General features: G+C 36.5%; 1 protein-coding gene and 1 long non-coding RNA gene across 4 annotated transcripts in view; one reads left to right on the top strand and one right to left on the bottom strand.

Moving 5' to 3' along the window:
* Positions 1–17,186, bottom strand: part of LOC127539056 (protein FAM107B) — an 86,989-nt gene that overhangs the window by 47,245 nt on the left and 22,558 nt on the right. The window contains exon 1 of one of the 3 annotated variants that reach the window (XM_051963034.1): positions 1,832–1,948. The exons of the other annotated variants lie outside the window; for them this stretch is intronic. The gene's annotated coding sequence lies outside the window, so the exon portion shown is untranslated. Of the gene's footprint in view, positions 1–1,831; positions 1,949–17,186 lie in introns of those variants that run through there. 3 annotated transcript variants of the gene reach the window in all.
* LOC127539057 (uncharacterized) lies at positions 8,864–14,302 on the top strand. The gene is made up of 2 exons (XR_007947819.1): positions 8,864–10,420; positions 13,951–14,302. It is a non-coding gene; the product is annotated as an uncharacterized LOC127539057 (long non-coding RNA).

Here is a 17,186-nt window from a genome sequence, read left to right as displayed (position 1 = left end):
AAGGCAGGAAGGAAAGAAGAGAAGGAAGGAAGGCAGGAAGGCAAGCAGGCAGGCAGGCAGGAAGGAAGGAAGGAAGGAAGGAAGGAAGGAAAGAAAGAAAGAAGAAAGGAAGGAAGGAAAATGAACTATAATAAGGAATTGTTTTTCATGAATTTTCTTATTACAAATTAACTGGGCAAAAAGTAAGCCTCCATTTTATTTAATGAGTGCTCCTTCTTCCTTTCTGTATAGTGAAGAGAGGAGTTATTTAACAATTATGTAACCTTTAAGGATTGTGGGTGGATCACCAAATGTCTAGCAGCAATCAGAAAATTTCCTGATTGGCTGAAGATGATGTTTGGCTTATAAAGGGAAAAAAAAAAAAAAGGTGAGGGGGGAGCACCTCAGGTTGAGATAGAGAACACCTATATGGAACAATCTTACCAAGTTCTATTGGAGGTGGGAGGAAGGAAGCAGAATACTTATATAGGAACATGTTTTGACATAAAAAGTCATTTATGTTTTATATTTGTTCACAAAAAGTTCAGAGACAGGACAAACTCAAAAGTTGGATGCCATCCAGTTTGGCTGAGCAATCTTTTATACATATTTCTATTTAACTTACCCTGCTGTGTAATTTCAATTTATATCTTCCCTCTCCTTGTAAATAAATATTCTTGCTTAAACTCAAGTTAGCTCAGATGTAATAGATTAGAAAGAGGGTGCTCGAAATGGATATCTAATTGGGTGCCAGGTAAAAAGAAAACAAACATGTGATTTGCTACAGCAAATTTCTAAAGTCAAGGAGGCTCAACATTTTTGAGCCAGGGATTAGAAATCAGCAAAAGTTTAGAAATTAGGAAAGACAAAAACCCTTGAAGTCAAAGCAAGGGTACCTTGGACTGGTACCAAAAAAGAGCAGGTATCCTATGAAGCTAAAGGGAAGATTCAAAAAAACCTAGGACTGATTTCATAACAAACTACTGCAAAAATGAAATAAAGGAAAGGAATGAGAATATGGAAGATTGCAACTTTAAACTACTATATATTTTAAAAATGAATATGCTGACTTCAGCTTGTCCTTTAGTAATAGCTCTATAGCTTTCATTTAAGGCTGTTTATTTTGGTGATGCTAACAACTTTATAAGGAAAGAAAATCCAGGTCACAATCGTATGTACATTAAATGTTTATTTTTGCATTCATTTTATGTAACATAATCAACATGCCAGAAAAAAAGCTGAGCACACGAATACTGGGGGAGAAAGGGAGGGAAAAGTGACAAAGAAAATTTAAATGGAAGTGATTTTAAAGTAGTAAGTAAAAAACTTGGCTTTTCTGGGAGGCTGAGAGGAAAAACACTGGAGTTATAAGGAGACATTTACTATGACTTCATAACATTTTCCCACAAAAATAAAAGATGTTCAGTATCTCCATAGCATACACAGTAAAATTTCTGAGTTTCCCTAGGGTTTGTTTTCTTTAAAAAACAAAACAAAACAAAACAAAAACTTTAAAATTCATATCTCTTCTATCAAAATATTTTACGTATTAAGAACTGACAGGAAGATTCAAGTGGGTACTTGCTGTAATTAGTGAAATAAAGTATTTGGGGTAGGGGAGAAAAAAAACTATTTGGCAAGAAAAAACTTTGGACTAGGAAAAAAAAAATCTTATATCCATAATATCTAATACTGTGTTTAGATGGAAAAGGATATAAGATCCAAATATTAACATCTTAGAACACTAACTATCCAGCCTCCAAATCCATGACTACTCTCAAAAAATTCTGAGTCAAAAAGACAGGCATTAATTTTTCCCCCTATGGCAAAAGATAAAATAAATAAAACTTACCTTTTCATGAAGCCAATTTAGCGTCCAAAATAAAATGGAGAAACAGCAGCAATTTTTAGTAAAGACTTATGTCTGCATATACCAGTCTTTGTGTAGAGCTAAATGACCTCACAGGGCAAAGAAACTAAGGCAAACAATGAAAAACAGACTGTACAAACTCTAGTACCAGTTACTGATTTCATGAGCCAATGGAAAATGCCATCTCAGAGTGAGCTGTAAGATTTTAGTTCTGCACAACTGATCAGCTACTCTTTAGTGTAAATATTCCTTCCACAAATTAATTTTAATCTATTTGCTAAAGCAAACATTTGCCACTTATGAACCAACTCCCTCATTAAGTGGCGTGACAGTGTGTAATACATAATAGGTATTTTTAGTCCTGGAATGGTTTATGGAACCCCATTTACATTTTTAAAAGATAACCCAGATTCTTACTCTTTTATCTCTTTTCCAGCTCTCTATAAGTATCTTCCTCAATTAGGATGACTTACCCTAATGTCACATGTAGATTTTAAGAGTATTATTTTTAAGAAGTTTCTTTTTTTAAAGAAAAAAAATCTAGGGCTCAGAGCATCAGCCACACTTATTAAGGAAGTGTGCTTCATTTCTTCAAGGATGAGCCATAAAATGCTACTTAATATTATTTAAAATTTTTTAAATCTACGCTTTTATAATTTAAACTTCAACTAAGTTTAGAAAGTCAAACTTTGTTCTCAGCATAAAAAGAAAAAGAGGGGGGGAGGAAGGGAGAAAGAGACAGAGAATGAAAAAAACCTCTTAGGGAAAGTTATATTTCAAAAAGTATATGTGTTCAATTAATTTTGATAATGATTAAAATGATTCACTGGTCCAAATCACTGCACCCTATATTCCTCTCCCCTCAAATCAGAAACAATAGATATATCTGGGATTCTTTGGTTCTTCTCTGCATTGACAGAGTTAAAAGAAAACAGTGGCAACCAAATAAGCAGACATCAACTAATGTTTCATGAGGGAAAAAAGTTCATAAATAATGCTGTATGTTTGGTCCATATTTTCTACACTTCTCTTCTTTTCCAAATGATAATCTAACAGCAAAAAGGAGGGAAAAAACCAACAATACTGAACTTTGAAGTTCATCCCTCTGTCCTTATTACTCAGCCCCACCTCACCTGAATTCATTCAGGAAATGATACTGCATTCATCTCAGTATAAAATTAGTGTCAGAAGAACTTATGTGCTTAAGAATTCTTGATTGCTCTTTTAATTAAAAAAAAAAAAACCATAATTCACTGAAACAGCTTTTGTATTGGTTTTAAATTTTGTTTTTATAACTGAAAAGTTCAATGTGTATGGATGTGCATATTTTTAACAATAGCACTAAATTTGGGAGTCTGAAGACCTAGGTTTCAATCCTAACTCCCAACACTTACTACTTGTGTAGGCAAGTAATTTCACCTCCTGAATCCTTGTTTTCTCATTTATAAAATGGAAATAATATCTATACAACTTATCTAAAGGATCCTAAAGGATTATTGTGATGAAAGCACTTTGGTAAACTGTAAAGCTTAATATTAAAGATGAGCCTGTTATTGTTTACTATCAAAAATTTCAACAAACAAATTATTCCTTAACACCTGGGCAAAAACCAAAAAAATTCAGTCCAACTTTCTCTATTCAATTTCCACTTTGCCAAGCTTCCAATTCTCTAAAATATTACAGATGTTTTGACTATCATCTCTATCTCAAATCCCAAATAGGGTCAGAGGTGTCTGGGTGTGAGCAAATTTCACTTAGCATATTACACATCCTTCTGCTGCCAATCATTAGTCAACTGTGGGCTAACATTTCTGTTTCTGTTCAGTGAAACAATGCTAATCAAGGTTAACTTTTGAGAGAAATCTTAGCATACAAGATTTTAATTCTAGTATTTTTTAAAATAGGTGTTTGAGAACAATACACTTTAAAAATAAGCAGTATATCCTATAGCTCTCTAACATCTGCATCTGAAATCGTATCCCTCACATTCAGTCAAGAATGTACTACATGGATCTCTAATTGTCTCAGAACACCTTCTCACTGGCCCCTATTCCTTGGATAGCTAAAGCTTCTCCTCCCTGGTAACTGTTGATAGGAACTCCTTACATATAAATCTCAAGATGAGAGCAAAGTCAATTAAATTTTCCTTTAATTCATTTACATAGGAACATCCAAGTATATCCTAAAAATAACAACACAAGTTCTGTCAAACATTATCTATTTTAATGATTACTTTAAGAGGATGATAATAAGATTATGAATTATTTCCAGGCTAATAGCCCTATTACACTTAGCTTTTTCTAATGCTTCTATACTTTGCCGTATCTATCACCTCCAAACAGAGGCTAGAAAAGAAAAAGAATTCAGTAAATGCCCTCTGCTGAGAAATTAACAGAGCAGGAAGTTCAGATTAAATGGTAATGAACTTTGAAACAAGAAGCAAATCAAAGAAATTCATCATAGTAGATAAGCAGCACTCTTAGAACCCAACATAGTTTTCTGAAGAATTAGCATTGTTTAAGAGAAAATGCATACACATACACTTCTTATGAACTTATAGCAGAAAAGTAGTTATTATCAGCCCCAGTTTCCACAATCTTGTGCTGAATCTTAAAGAAATACTGTAAGTTATTAAAGTATCAGTAAAATTTTTAAAAAGATGCTAGACACATAGGTAGGTGGCACATGGAGTAGAGCATCACTCCTGGAGTTCAGAAAACCTATTTACCAGGGAGAAGATTGAGACATCAGTGACTTAAAAAGCATGAACACACCTCCACAAAAAACAAAAGACAGCGATATATAAAAAAGAGGCAAAGGTTTTAGCCATGTTACTCCCCTGCATCCTGGAGTGATGCTCTTGCTGAGGAGGGAGAGGTCCATGTCATCTCCTTGCCTGACCTTACCCCTACCTGCCTCTCCTATCTATAACCAGGGTCCACTGTCTCCTTTAACAAGTCTATAAAGTATCTACTTAGCGCTGAGCATTAGATACAAGTGAAACAACCTGAGTTCATATGGGATTTTTGAACCCAAAGATATGGAAATGCTATTAGTTCACAAGTGGGACTATTCTAGACATTTCAACCCAGCACTGAAGACGCATTCTCCCCATTATGCCATGGTGCCTCCTTCTGAGGGTGGTTTGTCACAAGCCAATCAAATAAGAACAAAACACTATCAGCTCTAGTGAGAGAGAATGAATCTGTAATAAAGAGTGGTATGGGTCATTCATGCACAGTCTCAAAGACTCCCAGCCTAGGAAGTCTTTAAGGGAATAGGCCAATAGGGAAAAGCAACAAAGTTAGAACTATAAATGTTCTGCAATGAGAGGCTATAATACGTTTAGGCAAACCAAGTATTAGGAGACCCCGGGCCTATTCCTGGCTTTGTTTACCACCAGCTGTATGACTAGGCAAAATCAACTATTCTTTAACTCAAATTTCAGTTAAAAAATTTAAAAAAAAAAATCTAATACAGCGTACAAGAGCACTTGCTTTGAAGTCAGAGGGCTTGGATTCAAATATTATCTAGGAGACTAAGTATATGACCTCAGGCAAGACATTAAACCTCCTTTCTTTGTAAACAAGAGAATTTCACTAGTTGGTGTCAGAGGTCTCTGCCATCTTTAAAAGTAGGATATTGTCAAAGTGCGATTTATTAAGAAAAGGAGAAAATAAAAGGCACTTGAAAGTCCTTGGTATTTGAGTGCTACATCACTTAAGATCTAAGTGTTTTTCCACTTCTGTGAGCCTTATACCCACATAAATAATAATAATAAAAAAAAAAAAAACCTTTTACTAAGCAAATGTGCAAGATGAATATGATATTTTGGGTTTATTATTTTTTTCAAATAAGTTTTTTTAATTAATCTGTCCCTCCCACTATCTTTCCCTTCTCACACTGAGCAATTTTTCCTAAAAACCCAAAGCCTAAGAAATAAATCCTTTGATACATTCTAATATAAATTCCACATTAAACATGTCCAAAAATATGACTTCTGAATAAGTTCATCACCCCTCTGTCATCTTCATGCTTTTTGGATTTGTGGTTTATAATTATTGGGTCAAAAAGCTGGATATGGTTATAAACCAAGTTGAACAGTCTCTTTCCTGTTTAATTAGGTTTAGGCTTAATGAAATCTTTCCTTTAATTAAAATTTGAGTTTTGAAGGTATTAAAATACCATTTATTTATCTCTGAGGCCAGTTTTAAACCACATCCTTAAGATTACAGACTAAAAGTAGCCAAGGAAGCCAACAGGCAAAGATGAAGAGGGAGAGCATTCCAGGTTTGGCAGACAACCAGAAAAAATGCTGGCGCTGGCAGATGGAGGTCTTTTTTGTGAAAGTTAGGCAATCAGTGTCAATGAATTGAAGAGTAGGTGGGAATTATCAATCTCCAGACAGCATGAAAAGACCGGGGCCTGAGTCTTTGTCTCTCTTTTATATGTAACTGCATTTTTTGTATGTGCCTGTATGCTCATACTTATTTTAAAAAGCCTAACATTTCACTGGTAATTTCCTTCAAGAACAATGAAGGAAATACCTGTGAACTCGAAAAAACATGGCAAATAGGAAAGGACTGGGCAATCCTAGTCTGTCCTTAAGTATTGTTTGCTCAAAATGATTAACCTTTATTTCTGAGATACTGATCAGCCTGATTAAATGACAGAAATCAAACTGGGCCAAATATGGTTACTCTTCTTGATTTAGCCTCAACCCATCTTTTGCCACTAGATCTAGTTCAATGTTTACTGCATACTTATAAATGTGGCTACTTCCCAAACAAAACAGGATGTTTATTTTGCATTCACTCAGCAAAGGAGGCAGAAGGGAGAGAAAAGGACACACAGCCAGTTTGGGGGTCCTTCAATAACAAGGTGAAACAAAACAAGATTGTGGAAACTGGGGTTGATAATAACTACTTTTCTGCCATAAGTTCATAAGAAAATCTGTTAAAGGATGAAAAGTAATTTTAAGAGATGGTAAATTCTGAATCTAAAATCCCACTTTCTGGAAGAAGCCTTTAGGGTCTTCCCCCACCAAGATGCCTTTTGTCTCATCTCTTTGTAGCCTTAGTGCTTATCACAGTGCCTGGCACTCAAGAAATGCATGCTGACTGACTTATTAACCAACCTGTAAGAGCAGTATAGTACAGTGAAAACTGTATTGTACTTGAAGTCTAAGTACCTGAATTCCTGTGCTAACACTGTGCTACTCTTTGTGACCTTGGACAAGAAACCACAATTCTTTGGGTGCCAGTTTCTTTATTTCTAAGATCCTGTCCAGTTCTAAATTGACAATCTTAGGTTTGAAAACAGTTCCTTAAAGAAGATCATTCTATAATCTGAAATAGTAAAGTGCTAAACTTAAAGAGAAAGCAAAGACCCTAGGTCTGAATTCTATGTCTGTTGCTTAAGTTTCATAGTCACAGAATACTTTGGATACTTTATCTCAGAGTCTTGTTTTTTTCATCTATAAAATGAGGATAAAAGTACCAGTGTATATTGGCTACAAAGGGTCAAATGTGAGGCTCAAATATAAGAATACATGAAAAGTACTTTCAAATCTTAAAGCACCATCACACAGATGCCCCTAAAGAAAGCAACACCATCCTCCCAGTCACTGAGTCTCAAAACCCAGAAGTCACCCTTGACTCCTCACCACCTCCCACCCTACATATACAATTTGTTGCCAGGGCCTGTGGATCTGAAATCTGAAACATCTGCTGATTCTCCCCTCGGACACTGCCACCATACCAAGTGCAGACCCTTATTACCTCACACTGGGCTGCAGAAATGGCCTGCCTCAACTGTCTCAAGTCTCTCCTTACTCCGGTCCATACTCCATTCAATCAGTTGTAATGGGCTGAAGCTCGAGTTGATGCACTGAGGTCCCAAGCACGTGAGGCTAAATAGTAATTGGACCATACTCTATTAATATATATGCTTGGAGAAAGAATGGCTCCCGCCCACTCTTTGTGCAAGTCCTGATGTATTGTATAAGAAATGACAATTTTGGTGGGTGGAGTCAGGGGAGTGAAAAGGGAAGTGGAAAGAGAGACTGCTGGCTGGCGTCTCGTCACAGCTGCTCACATTGCTAATCCCCCTTCACCTCAAAAAGAATGAAGATTGAAGATTTTCCCTTAACCTGAATTCCTGACTCCGGCTGATTTTAAAATACGCAGTCATTTGGCAGCCAAGCCTGGGAACCAAGGATCCTACTTTCACTGAAGAAGTCTCCAGTGATGAGGAACTTAGGTGAGTATTGTAATAGACAAACAGGGAACTTATTTTCTTAAAGACTAAACTAGTAACCTTTTTTTTGGCTGAAATGGGACAGATCCTAGCTAAAGATTCTCCATCCCCCACCCCATTCCCCCCACCCTCACCCAGGAGTGGCGCTATCGAAAGCATGCTTAAGCTGATAGAAGATCAAGGGCTACTTATAACTTGGGAACAGGCAGCTGGACTTCTGGGTACATTAAAATGCACCTCCCCTTGGTTCTTAGAGGAAGAACAAATCTCTCCAGATAATTGGACATTAATTGGGCAACAGCTCTCCACATATTACAACAAAAATGGTCCTCCTTCAATTTCCATCGAGGCATTCTATGTATACAATATAATACAGTTGGCCTTAAAAAATTGTATAAGTTATAGAAAAAGAAAAGTTCTAACAACAGCCAGATGGGGAAGCTTGAGATAAAAGAGGAAGACAAAGAACAGATTAATGAACATATCCCCACAGGGCATGGAGACTTAAGTGAGGCTCAAGGGTGTGGTGAATCTGAGGCAGCTTCAGCCCCACCTAAGGAGCAGGTAATTGACTCTTCTCCATCAACTCCACCCTCTGGGATGGAGGAAGGAGGAGTAGTGGGGGGAGGGAGGGTAGTGACAGCACCAGCACCTCCCCCCCAGCATCCAGCTGCTCCTATGAGTAGACTGCAAAAAGGACTAATTAAGGCCAAGGCTGAAGAGAGAAATGTAACTGAACTTCAAGCTCACCTTTTTCCTGTGATTCAACAGTTTAACTCTTCAGGTCAAGAAAGTAGAAAATACGCTCCTTTTGATATAGAAATCCTCAAAGACCTGAAAAAGGCTTGCACTCTTTATGGGGCTACATCAACTTATGTTAAGATGTTATTACAGAATTTGGCTTTTGAAATCTTGACCCCTAATGACTGGAAATCTATAGTAAGAATATGCTTAAAACCTGGACAAAACTACTTGTGGCTTTCTGAATATAGTGAGCTCTGTAGAAATACAAGCAAACCCTCTCCCCCAAGCAGTTAGCCTATGTGGTCCCTTCCATTCACCACTTTCTGGGTCTCTCCACATCACCTGGCGATTATCTAAAGATAATGGAGCTGCTCGCACTGGACACTGCTCTTCCGGTGGGTTATAAAACCTGTCTGCCAGAGCCAGTGCATCTTTGTCAAAAATCAAGAAGTTAATAGTATAAAGGGTTAGATTTAGAAGTTCTCCAAAAGGTTTGGCAATTGTCAATGTTGTAAAATTACCCATACATATAACTTGTAAATAAAAAGCTCTGAAATTAAAAAAAATAATAAGATAAAATCCAACAAAAGAAATGCCTGTTGATTCAGTGAAGTGAAGGTTAGAGAGGGTGAATAGATGAAAGCAATGATGGAATTCCCCAGGATGTGTTGACAATGAAAGGAAGACATGACTAGGATTTTCAATTTATTGTTTTAAAAAATGCACATTTAATCATTGATAACTGCTGATATAAAGAAGAGATTCCAGAATTTCAGGAATCCTTAATATGCCTTTTAATCTTAGTGCATATGAATTTCATCATTAAAAGAATAGAAATAAAATTATTTAGTGAACTAAGGTACATGGATAACAGTACTGTTTTTTTTAACAGTAAAAAAAAAAAAAAAAAAAAAAAAAGATTTAGAAGTTCTCTAGGGTTACCTGTGGCTAATGATCCTGCATATACTTCCAAACATTTTGCACACTTTTGTGCACAGTATAAGATTTTACACACCACTGGCATACCTTTTAATCCTCAAGGACAGGCAATAGTAGAGAGGAGAAACAGAGATATTAAGACGCTGCTCTAAAAACAAAAGAAAGGGGGAGCCACAGGTAACCCTAGAGAACTTCTAAATCTAACCCTTTATACTATTAACTTCTTGATTTTTGACAAAGATGCACTGACTCTGGCAGACAGGTTTTATAACCCACCAGTGCGAGCAGCTCCACTATCTTTAGATAATCGCCAGGTGATGTGGAGAGACCCAGAAAATGGTGAATGGAAGGGACCAGATAGACTAACTGCTTGGGGGAGAGGGTTTGCTTGTATCTCTACAGGTGGAGAAGGAATCAGATGGGTGCCAACGAGCCGTATTCGCCTTGTCCATCGCAGAGAGATGGAGCAGACCCTTGAAACAAAGGAGAAGACCCAAGAAATATCGGGTGGTTCTGTTGCTGATTGTGCTCATCATTTAAAGAGTGTGGCAGTTAGAGCGTTTGACTCATGGACATCGAAAATTGTTGGACTTCAAAACCCTCAGGAATCATTGGATTCTCTGAGACATGGTAAGATTGTTGTAGGACTTGAAAACCCTCAGGAATCATTGGATTCTCTGAGACATAAGATTATTGTAGGACTTTAAAGCCCTCAGGAATCACTGGATTTTCTGAGAAATGATAAGACTGTTACAGGACTTCAAAATCTTCTGGAATCATTGGATTCTCTAACACATTTTAAAAAGACTTTTGCAGGACTTCAAAAACTTGGGGGGATCATTGGATTCCCTGGCATGTGAAGCAATAGACAATAGATTGGTTTTGGACTATCTCTTGGCTGCTGAAGAAGGCCTATGTGTGTCTGCTATTTACATATTCCCCTTCTAGTATTTCTGGCAATCTTTTACAACACCATGTTGATTTATATTGTTTGTTATACCGTTACTTGTGTGTACAATTCATGTTTGTTACACCACATCAAGCCTGCACTGACTGTGGGGAGAGTCATCACTAATAGCCTCTGCGTTATTGCTGTGTGCTTGTGTAATACCTCCCATGCTGGGTTTGTGCATGATAAGATCCTCCAATCCAGAAACTCGCTAGCAACCCTGACTTTCCTTTGGTACTTTTCATCTCCCTTCCTGAGATGTCAGGGAGGGTGTGATTATCTCCTTTTTAGTGCTTTCACCTCTCTTCCTGAGAAGTCAGGGAGGGTGTGATAACCTCCTTTTTAGTGCTTTCACCTTGGGGAAGGGGGGGGAAAGGGGTCGTGATCACCTCCTTTTCGGTGCTTTCACCTCCTTTCCTGAGAAGTCAGGGAGGGTGTGATCACTTCCCCTTGGAGGCTCTGACTTCCCTGAGGAGTCAGGAATGGCACGACCACCTGTGTTCTAAAACAAAAGAAAGTGGGAGATGTAATGGGCTGAAGCTCGAGTTGATGCACTGAGGTCCCAAGCACATGAGGCTAAATAGTAATTGGACCATACTCTATTAATATTTATGCTTGGAGAAAGAATGGCCCCACCCACTCTTTGTGCAAGTCCTGATGTGTTGTATAGGAAATGACGATTTTGATGGGTGGAGGCAGAGGGGCAGAGAGAGAAGCAGAAAGAGAGACTGCTGGCTGGCGTCTTGTCGCAGCTGCTCACATTGCTAATCCCCCTTCACCTCAAAAAGAATAAAGATTGAAGATTTTCCCTTAACCTGAATTCCTGACTCTGACTGATTTTAAAATACACGGTCATCACAGTCAGTCACCAAAAAGATTTCCTGAAAACCCAGGTCTGACCTGATCAATAACTCCAAGAGCTCCTTATGACCTCCAGGATCAAGAACAAAATGCTGTATTTGATGCTTAAATCCCTTTAAAACCTAGGCCTCTCCTACCTTTCCAGTCTTCTTACATCCCTCCCTGACAAGCACTCCTATACATTGGGGTGCCTCATGAATAAGACCCCGCCCCCCATCTCTCAGTCCTGGGCATTTTCTTTAGCTGCCTTTACTTTGTAGAATGCTCCCCCTCTTCATCTCTACCTACTATTGGCTTCCCTAGCTTCTTTTAAAATCAATTAAAATTCTATTTTCTACATGAAGTCTTTCCCTAATTCTAGTGTTTTCCCTCTTTTAATTACATTCTTTTTATCTTGTATGTAGTTTGTGTGCATTAGACTGTGAGCTCCTTGAAGGCAGAAGGGCTATCTTTCATCTCTTTTTCTTTGAGCTCAGTGCCTAGTATTTAGTATACTGCCTAGAACATAGAAAATGCTTAATAAATACTTATTGACTAACTGTACATAGCTTACCCACAAGTTAACTTCTAAAGCAACAACTTTACTTTTCTACAGCAATGTTATTTTTGTCCACATAGTGATGTGCAATAATTTGCATTAAATGGCATAAAAATGATCATTAATGACATGAATTAATGGAAAAGGAAGTAAGTAAATCATGTGATAACAGTGAAGCAATAAGAGCCTAGATGTTGTACTTGCATTAATAAATATATTATAAATATTAGAAAATGTTCCCAATTGATAGGAAAGATAGGAAGAAAAAATCTTAAAGTATGGATAGGTTAGGATCTCTATCAGTGAAGAAAACACCCACACATATATAAGCTTATAGATAACTAAAAAATTATTCTATCACCATTTTGATCTATATTTTTAAAATCTTCTTAACTAATAAAAATATCTGTTAATCAAATCTCTCTTGAGCTCTGACTTTTTTAAAATGTCATATAATATTCTAAATTATAGGGTCATAAATTCATAAGGGATCTTAGTTTTCTAAGTAGTAGAAAAATGTACAAATGAAATAACCAGTGTTATTGTATGTAAAAAGAAAAGCAAAACATGTTATATGTTATGATAATGATGCCCAAATAATAAGCAATCATAGTAACCTTTCTGATTTTGTTAGAGAATCAAGAACTACAAATAGCAATAAATAGGAAGCCTGCTATATAGGTGCCAATATGTGAGACTCTCAATTTTACCATATCACTACTCTACTTTACGTGTTTTTTTTTTTCACTCTCAACATTTTTCCATTCTTTTTCCTCTTACTTATTTCTTTCCCTTTCTTATGCTATCCATTAGACCTTGGGCTGGCCACTAGCACTCACAGAAACTGAAAGGCATTGCCTTCCCTGGCAGTGGCACTATCTAGCCAAATATTACAGTTTAAATAATTCCCACTATAGAACTTCAGGGCTATTCTTCAAGAGCACCATTAAAGGTACTTACTCCCAGATAGGTATTTAACCTACCCAACAATCTTTACTTTGAGCAGCCTGGCATGGACTAATAAACTGCGCAAAATTATTTTAATCCAGGGATGGAATATTATTTCAAATACTTCTAGGAAAGCATCTCAATTTACTCTATCTCTCTCAGTCCATGAAACTGTCATCTTTCAAATAAGTCAAAGATTGCATTCATATTAGTTCATGCAGTACAATAAGGAAATCACAGATCCACCACAGTATTAACAAGTTGAGTATATAGCCCCAAAAGCTAATTATATTCCTCTTCCCCACCAAAGTGAACACTACATTTCTAAAAATTTAGGGAATGAAAAAAAAAAAAAAAAAAAAAAAGAGCTATTTTCTAACATCTCCCAGTAGTTAAGTACACAGTCTTTAAATCAGAAGACAGAGTTAGCTTGATGTTGTAAACAGCTAAAAATTTTTATTTGGACTCTTCATGACAGTCACTAAAAATAAATAATCCATACTTAAAAAGGCAAGGGATTTTTTTTTGTTGTTGATTCATATCCCAACTACCCCAACGTTGGCATTCAAGGAGCTAGCAAAGTTCACTTATTTGTCCATTTAGACATTTTCACATCAAACTAGTTCTTTGTTGGTAAAAATAACAACTAACCTTGTTGGTTCCTCTGCCTTTCAAATAATGAAATTCTTACTTAAACAAGACAAGAAATGATTAACTGTCCTTCCTCTGGTGGGGGGAAGGCTCCAAAAAAAGTTTAGATAGCTGAAATATTCTGTCCACTACTACATTAAATAGTTATGCTTGACTTTTGATATGTTTCCCAAACTAATCTATTTCCTTTTTTTTTTTTTTTTTTTTGGTTAGGTGGTTTATAAGCTATTTCAGCAGCAGTCTAGCTTCTGTTTCTGCTTCCATTTATCTTCACCGAAATGTTAATCATCATGACTCCCCACATCCACCTCACTGATTTCTGGACTTCATCACATGAGCATACCTTCATGCTTCCTTTTAACTTTCTTTTTCTTTTGAATATGGCTTACCCTTCCAAAGTCAAATTCCATTCATGCGTCTCATATGGTCATGTGTTTCAATAGTACCTTAAAGGGATAATTCATGCAAGTACTTAGTCACTTTGCTTTCAACCCATACCTTTATATATTTGTGTATAGGTACCTAAAGCCACCAGTTTCTTGCTGACTCCTTTTTATGTTTATTTTTTTAAATAAAACTATTTTTCCATTAGGCAGCAGTCAATAGATTCATTTGACTAAATTAAGTTTAATTTTAAGTACTATTAGAAATATGCCCAAAAGAATTTATTTTGACCTTTGTTCATCATTCTTGGTTGACTTTTGCCCTAAATCTCATTAAGACTTTTAAACAGTGCCTCCTGAAGTTCTTAAATCTCTTAATGCCAAATAGGGACCCATACACCTACATTAGGAAGCTATGCAGCTTTCACCAAGATGGGATCTCTTATAAATATTTAGTAAATATTTCAAAACAAGTTACTTCCCAAACTATCTCAGCTTCAAGATAGCCTATTAAATAGCAAAATGGAAGACATGTATTGTTGCCTTATGACTCCAATTTCTGTTGGTATCCCTAACTTTTTATCTTTTCATATATAGCATAAGTTTCTTGAAGGCAGGGTCCATATCTTATACTTCCATATAAATATTCTTTTTAAATTCATGTATGCAAAAGTGCTTTATTACCCTCAAAGTGCTATATAAATGTCATTTGTAGTGATTCTACAAATCCCCATAATGCCATCCAAGTGGGAAGAACTATAAAAACCACAGCTAAATGAACAATAACCTTAGGTTATCTTGATTTCTTTCCACTACTACAAATCTCCATGAAGATCATTTTCTTGACTACATGAGATTTTCCCCACCATGAATCCAAATCTCTTATCTAGATTCACTTCAATAAGCACTTATGAAGTGGACTCTGTGCTACATAAAAACAAACATTAAAAACATTTCTGCCCTCAATAAGCACTAAGTTAATAAAAGATCATTTAGGGAGAGAAAAAAAACATAATCTCTCAGGGAATCAGGAATGGCCTTGTTTGGTCAAAGGACCATAATGCAGAGCTAAAAGGGACGGAGACGTTGGAGACGTTCAAGTTTAACTCTCTCATTTCACAGAGGAGACAACCAGGTAACAGAGAGATAAACTGACCTGCAAGATCACAAAACCACCAAATGTCTGAATCAGGATTCAAACTCAGATCTTTTTCCCAGTGCAACGCTGACAATTCAAATTAGCCTAGAAGGAAGTTGGAGGTTCTAAATGCTAGAAATGAGGAAGAACTTCATTGTGGACAAGAGAGACCAATCAGGGTAAAGACTTCAAGGTGGAGGAGATCATTATATACTTCAACAACAATACTATATGATGATCAATTCTGATGGACGGGGTCCTCTTCAACAATGAGATTAACCAAATCAATTCCAATAGATCAGTAATGAATTGAACCAGCTACACCCAGTGAAAGAACTCTAGGAAATAACTATGTACCATTACATAGAATTCCCAATCCCTCTATTTTTGTCCACTTGCATTTTTTATTTCCTTCCCAGGCTAATAGTACACTATTTCAAAGTCTGATTCTATTTGTACAGCAAAATAACTTATGGACATGTATACATATATTGTATTTAACTTATACTCTAACATATTTAACATGTATTGGTCAACCTGCCATCTAGGGGAAGGGGTGGGAGGAAGGAGAGGAAAACTTGGAACAAAAGGTTTTGCAATTGTCAATGCTGAAAAATTACCCATGCATATATCTTGTAAATAAAAAGCTATAATAAAAAAAGACTTAAAGGTGGGAGATAGGATGCTAAGAAAAGAGAACAGCAAGTAGTCCAGCCAGGCTCAATCACAAGTGAATATAAAGAAGCCATAATAAATCTGGAAAAGTGAACTGGAAGTAGAGCACCAGTCCTGAAGACAGGAGAACCTGAGTTCAAATCTGCCCTCAGACTTCCTAACTATGTGAGCCTCGGCAAATCACTTAACCCCAATTGCCTCAGAAAAAAAAAAACTGGAATCAGATTATAAGGAGGTTTAATTTCCAGGATGAGAAATGTTTATTTTTTTCTTAGAGGTTAACAAGAAACTCCTAAAGTATTTTGACTAAGGGAATAAAATGACAGGGCCAGAATGTAGATTTCAGAGCAATGGTTTGGGCAGCTATGTATGGAGATGTAAAAATATGGAAGCCAAGTGAACAATTACAGAGATTGTATAGGTGATGAGTGCCTAAATAGGAAGACAGCTGTGTTAGTGATATAGGACCTGAAATAAGAGATGTTTTGGAGATAAAACTGACAAGATTTCACAAGGGACTGGAAAGGAAAGAAAAGGGAAGGGGGATTGTGGATCTACATGACACAAGTAGGAAAATTACTTTAGTAGGGAGAAGAGAAGGGAAAAAACATTTATGTAGTAATGTAGTATGTGCCAGACTGCTGAGAGTTTTACAAATATCTCATTTGATCTTCACAACAATCTTGTCAGATAGAAGCTGTTATTATCCCCATTTTATATTTGAGGAAACTGAGGCAAATAAATTTTCCAGGAATCACACTGCTGCTTAAATACAGAGGGTTAGATTTAAAGTCAGGTGTTCCTGATCCCAGGCCCAGTATTCTATAGCCCTTGCCACTTATCTATCAGTAACACTGATACTAACACTACTCCATAAGACTTCATATAACCCAAGCCTTCAAAAGGAAGAAAAATCTGTTTCTTTAAGATGGTGATTGATGTTCAACCTATTCATAATGCATATAATGGCATGGATCATTAGCCAGTGTTTCTCCCTGGCTAAGCAACATGTACTAGCCATTCTGAAACATGCACCTTCAGTCAAAAGGAATTTCATTTATTTAGTTAAGAATTACTCTTCAGCATCAGAAATACAGAGGATATGATCTGCTACTTTAAAGAAGACAAAAAAGGTTGGAGGTTATTCGGGAGAAAAATATAAGCACATTCTGTCTGCCTAATGTATCATTGAGATCATAAGTAAGGCAAATACTAGTTTTTGCAACAGTGAAACTATGATTTGTGTGCCACTA

The sequence above is a fragment of the Antechinus flavipes genome, chromosome 5 (assembly GCF_016432865.1).
Source record: "Antechinus flavipes isolate AdamAnt ecotype Samford, QLD, Australia chromosome 5, AdamAnt_v2, whole genome shotgun sequence".
NCBI lineage: Eukaryota > Metazoa > Chordata > Mammalia > Dasyuromorphia > Dasyuridae > Antechinus > Antechinus flavipes.
Note: the sequence above shows the minus strand (reverse complement) of the source record. Positions and strands in the feature narration are given on the sequence as shown.